Below are 6258 nucleotides of genomic sequence, written 5' to 3' on the forward strand. Positions count from 1 at the left end.
TTTAAATAAACAAAAAACATTAAAAGTGGGGCCGTGAATACTCACAAGTTTGCTGATGAATATCCAAGAACTTGATGACGTTTGAAGCGCTAAACGTCTGCCCTAACCTTCATAAACAGTCCGAAATCCAATAATTAGATCACCTATCGGGTCTCGATGAAGATAAAGACAAATTATATCTTATTTAATGACAATGAGTTTTTATGAATTAAAGTTGATACTTATATTATTTGCTCTAAATTTTAAAAATCAAAGCCCTTTGCACATAAAGCTGCCATTTGGACCGAATGTAAATTCTGTTTCTGGAATTTTTGGTCTCACAAATCGCTGTCAAAACGAACCTTCCATAAGTCATTTTGTGTCCAAATTTTTATAACATCAATAATAAGGAATTAAACAGATTTTTCCCAAATATCAAGAATTTTGGATGGTTTTAAGGCACTCATCATTACCCTACCACTTTGAGTGTCACAGTCCCCAAGATAGATTGCACACTCTTTGAGTGGCGGCCATTTGGGGGGTCTAAACTCATCATTTTTCAGTGATTTTAATTTTATTTTAAAGATAACACATAAGGCTAACTTACAGAAAAAGAATCACCCATTTTAATTGAGTTTTGAAGAAGATATAATCGTTTTAAAAGGCATGCAAGATTCTGTCAGCAATGCTCTTTTTGCACCATAATCTTCTATCAAGAACTTCAAGGCTCAAAACTTAATATTTTTGAGTGAGACCAGTTGCATTAGAAAGATAACTCATTAAAATATGTTCTAGAAGAAAAATAAACCATTTTGGAGGAATATCCAGAGAGATATGGTCGTCCAAAGTGGGTTTTACCTACTGTCAAGTGTGTTGTTGCACATTTATTTTGTTTTAAACACTTGAAGGTTCAAAGCTTACTYTTTTTATGGACAAAAACCCACATGAAAGCACTTTTTCCAACTTTTCATGAGTCCTAATGTTTGTAGGTCATAGATTATCATCATTTTGAGTACATTTTCATGTCATTGATGTATAATCTCCCATCTTAGATTCTCAAGAAAGTTTGTTTATAAAAAGAAGAAAGAAGAAAAGTGTAGAAGATGAGAAATCATGCCGAAAAATAAGGATAATGTAACTAGTCCATTACCTTTGCTTGCTACTTCTTGAAGTGTTGAATGTTCTTCTAGTTGATGGAAGTTCAGGGGTTTTGGAGGGTGATTTCGGTTGGAGCGGAAGAGGAAATGAAGATTTCAAAAGAAATGAGGTTTTTATATGTGTTTTAAATATGAATAAAAGGGCCGGCCTCTTAAGGCCCAAGTCCATAACAATAAAAATTTTATTTTTCTTTTAAACAAAATAAAGCCCATTTAAATTATAACAAAAATACATTTAATCAAATATTGATAAAAATATCATTATTAAATCAAAGTTCCATATTTTTGGTAAAATTACTTGAACATTCAAATGAGACTTTTATATTTTAGTTTGGACTTTATAATATCAACTTTATTATATTTGGAGCATTTTTTAATATATTTGGCATTACATAAGTTAACTTTATAAGTTACCCGTCGAAACAAGGTTTTCTGAACTATATTTTGGGAACTAAGCCAGATGAATTCTAATCAACATGACTAGATCCTAAGAAAATATAATTCTAAATATAGAAAACCTATAAAGGTGCTAACATGACACTGCAAAAATGACGGATGTCACAGTCTCCCCATACCAGAAGAATTTCGTCCCAAAATTTTATTCATCAGTTCCTAGTTTAAGACTCGTTTGAGAACAAGTGGGGATACTTGCTTTTCATAAAATCTTCTCTTTCCCACGTGTACTCCGGTCCATGCCTCGAAGTCCAATGAACTTTTACAATTGGGATCTTGCTACGCCTCAACTGCTCGACTTCTCAATTCAAGATTTCTATTAGTTTTTCAACGAAGCGCAGATGATCATTAATTTGTACATCTTCCAATGGTATGACTAGTGTTTCATCGGTTAAGCACTTTTTGAGGTTTGATACATGAAATGTATCATGAATAGCGCTTAATTCTTGTGGCAMATTTAACTTATATGCCACTRGTCCAATTCTCTCAGTTACTTCAAATGGACCAATATATCGGGGACCCAATTTACCTATTTTCCCAAAACGCATTACTCCTTTCCATGGTGAGACTTTTAAGAGTACTTTATTTCCTTTTTGAAAATCTAATGGTCTCCTCCGATTATCAGCATAACTTTTCTGGCGATCTCTTGCAGCCTTGAGTCGACCCTTGATAATTACAATCTTGTTAGTAGTYTYTTGGATAACATCAGGTCTAGTTAACTGCCGATCGACAATTTCTAGCCAACTGAGTGKAGATCTGCACTTGCGTCCATATAATGCTTCATAAGRCGCACACTGAATACTGGCATGGTARCTGTTGTTGTATGCAAATTCGACTAACGGAAGGTGCATATCCCAKCTTCCACCAAAATCTATGGCGCATGCGYGCAACATGTCTTTAAGTGTCTGGATTGTTCTTTCCGTCTATCCATCCATTTGAGGGTGGTATGAAGTACTTAGATCTMGACGTGTACCCAATCCTCCTTSAAGTGATTGCCAAAATCTTGACGTAAATCGACTGTCTCTATCCGAGAGAATGGAAAGAGGTACTCCATGCCGGGTAATGATTTCATTTATGTAAATTTGTGCCAGCTTCTCCATCTTATAATCTTCTTGGATCGGTAGGAAATGAGMAGATTTCATCAATCGATCTATAATCACCCAAATTGTATCATGCTCTTTCCCAGTTCTAGGCAACTTTGTGATGAAATCCATTGATATTTGTTCCAAGTTCCATTGGGGAATCTTGGGTTGTTGAAGTAGACTGGATGGTTTTTGGTGTTCAGCCTTGACCATTGCACAAGTTAAACACTTGCTTACATACAATGCAATGTCTTTCTTCATTCTAGGTCACCAATAGTGTTCCTTAAGATCCTTATACATCTTATCCGCTCCCGGGTGGACAGAGTATTTTGATCGATGGGCTTCATCCAAAATTATGGATTTAAGATTTCCAATCTTAGGTATCCAAACCTTGTCTCCGAAATAATACACTCCATCTGATTTCAGTTAAAACTTAGTCTCTATGTGGTGTAGGGTCTTATTCTTCAAATTCTCCTTCTTTAATGCTTCCTTTTGATTCTTGAGAATTTGTGCCTTCAGACTTGTGTTTACTATTGCTCCCAAACCCCTCACCCTTGTTGGTTTCACTCTTTCCTTCCTACTTAGAGCATCAACTACCACATTTGCTTTGCCGGGATGGTACTTAATTTCACAGTCGTAATCAGTAAGTAGTTCAACCCATCTTCTTTGTCTCATATTTAACATCTTCTGGTTGAGAATGTGTTGAAGGCTTTTGTGACAAGTGAACATAGTGCACTTGGTACCATAAATGTAGTGCCTCCAAATCTTAAGTGCAAATACTATGGCTCCCAATTCTAGGTCATGCGTAATATAGTTCTTCTCGTGCACTTTGAGTTACCTTGAGGCATATGCAATGACCTTATCTTTTTGCATTAGTACGCATCCTAATCCTTGATGTGATGCTTCACAATATACCACAAAGTTTTCTGAACCTTCTAGTAAAGATAATATAGGTGCATTACATTGTTTATTCTTAAGATCTTGAATGCCTCTTCTTGTTTTTCTCCCCAAACAAATTTCTTGTCTTTTTGAGTTAAAGCTATGAGTGGTTGCGCAATTTTTGAAAAATTCGCAATGAATCGCTGATAGTAGCCTGCCAAACCAAGAAATTGACGAATTTCCGTCGGGGTTCTTGGGGCTTCCCATTTCTTAATGGCCTCAATCTTTGCAGGATCTACCTGAATTCCTTTTTCATTAACCACGTGACCAAGAAATTGTACTTCACGAATCTAGAATTCGCGTTTGGAGAATTTTGCATACAATTTCTGGTCCCTAAGTAGTTCTAATATCAACCTTAAGTGTTGCTCATGATCCTTCTTACTTCATGAATAAATTAGTTTGTCATCTATGAAGACGATTACAAATTTATCTAGGTATGGTCTGCAAACCCTATTCATCAGATCCATAAAGACTGCCGGTGCATTGGTTAAGCAGGATGGCATAACCAAAAATTCGTAATGACCATACCGGGTCTTAAATGCCGTTTTGGTGATGTCCTCTTCTCGAATTCTCACTTGATGATATCAGGATCGTAGATCGATATTTGAAAAGTATACAGCACCTTGAAGTTGATCGAACAAATCATCGATTCTAGGAAGAGGGTATCTATTTTTGATGGTCAACTTATTAAGTTCGCTATAATCAATGCACATTCGCATTGACCCATCTTTCTTTTTGACGAATAGAACCGGTGCACCCCATGGTGAGAAACTAGGTCTTATGAATCCTTTATCCGATAATTCTTGGAGTTAACATGACAATTCTTGCATTTCTGATGGGGCCAATCAATATGGTGCTTTTGCCACTGGGGCATGTTAGCTCTAATATTTACTTAATGTAAAAGTATGAAAAAGTATTCTGCAAGTGTTGACAAAAGGGTATCCCACATAAGACAACAGAGGACCAGCAACAGAAGCTGTTTCATCGTGCAAGTCAAGAATGACAGAACCTCTGTTGTCTCTCACAGAGGTTATGGAAAATGGTCCTCTGGCAATAAGAACCTACAAGTCTTTTACAACAGAGCCTCTGAGATGGCTCACAGAAGGTCTGCGGATTCGTCTTATGTGAAGATCCTGTTCTGCTGTTTTTCAAAGGTTGTTAGCTGAACGTGCTTCTCACGTGTCTAGGTCTTTAATCGACTTTATTTGGATGACTTGGATGATTTCACACGTCTAGGTCATGTCAGAAAGGTCGTTAGGAACTAGTATAAATAGCAGCTTAGGCCTTTGTAATTCAGTGTGCTTTCGTATTGTAATCGTCTATATTTTCAATCAATTGAAAAACCTTTGAAGCAATTCTATTGTGTTCATCTTCTTCATATTAATCTGTGTGTTCTTGGTTAATTACTCTGTTTTGTTCTTATCATTGTTACCGCTGCACTGTAATCGTCCTAGAGATCATTCAGAGTAAGAGTTCAAATACCAAAGCTGAATTTACAAGTCCTAACAATTGGTATCAGAGTAGGAATTGAATTCTCATTCTATTAATTCTGTTTTTGGTATTAATCTGCATTTTATAGAACACCAACTTTCTTCATTTTACCCTGTTTCACTCGATTAAATCAGTTTCATCTTATTCCTATTTTTCTTCTTCTAATTTCAATGGCGAACTTGGCCAATACCTCGTTCATGAGCACTGAATCTCAATCAAAACCTCCCACACTTATTCGTGAGGAGTATCCACAATGGAAGGTGCGAATGATTAACTTTTTGGAGGGAATTCACCCAAGGATATGTGAATTTCTCTACAATCCTCCTTATGTGCCAATGAACTTAATTCCAAGAGTTCCTGCTACTGGCACAACCCCTGAAATTCCTGAACATTACGAGCCAAGACCTGTTGCAAACTGGAGTGATGAGGACAAAATATTGGTTGATTTGGGCAGCAAATGCAAACGGTTGTTAATCATGGCAATAACTCACGAAATCTTCAAATGTATGGATCACTGTCAATTGTCCATGGATATTTGGGCAGAATTAGAAAAACAGATTGAAGGCGGTAAGAAAACACTCAAGAATAATCGAGCAATTTGCATTGACGAATACCATAGCTTCAAGGCAAAAGAGGGTGAATCCCTGTTAGACACATACTCTAGACTAAACACCCTAATTAGCAATTGCAAAAGGTATGGAGTAATGAGAACGGCAGAGGACAACAACTCTCTATTCTTTAAGAGCTTTGGAGTTGAATAGATGCACCTAACCATGTCCATGAAGGCGACCTTAGATTTGGAAGTGTGGACTTTGGCTGACTTATTTGGCTCTCTTAAAAGTCAAGAGCCTTAAGTTCTACAAATGAAGAAGAACTATGGTGGTCCACTTGCTCTGGTTGCAGAGGATGGCAGCTCTAGAAGGGGGAAAGGAACACAGAAGGAAGAGAAGGAGAAGAGGAAGAAGTAGAAGATCTTGATAGTAGAGAGTGAGGAGAGTTCTGATGAAGACGTCTCGATGAAGGAGATGATGAAAATTCTGGCCTTGATCACCAGAGAATACAGAAAGGGTGGTGAGAGGAAGGAAAACAAAAGTTTCAACAGAAGAAACTTCACAGAGGGTGGTAGATCGGATGCAGGTGAGAAGGAGCAGAAGCCC

The sequence above is a fragment of the Cynara cardunculus genome, unplaced genomic scaffold, assembly GCF_001531365.2.
Source record: "Cynara cardunculus var. scolymus isolate 2C unplaced genomic scaffold, CcrdV1 Un_Scaffold_7788, whole genome shotgun sequence".
Classification (NCBI taxonomy): domain Eukaryota; kingdom Viridiplantae; phylum Streptophyta; class Magnoliopsida; order Asterales; family Asteraceae; genus Cynara; species Cynara cardunculus.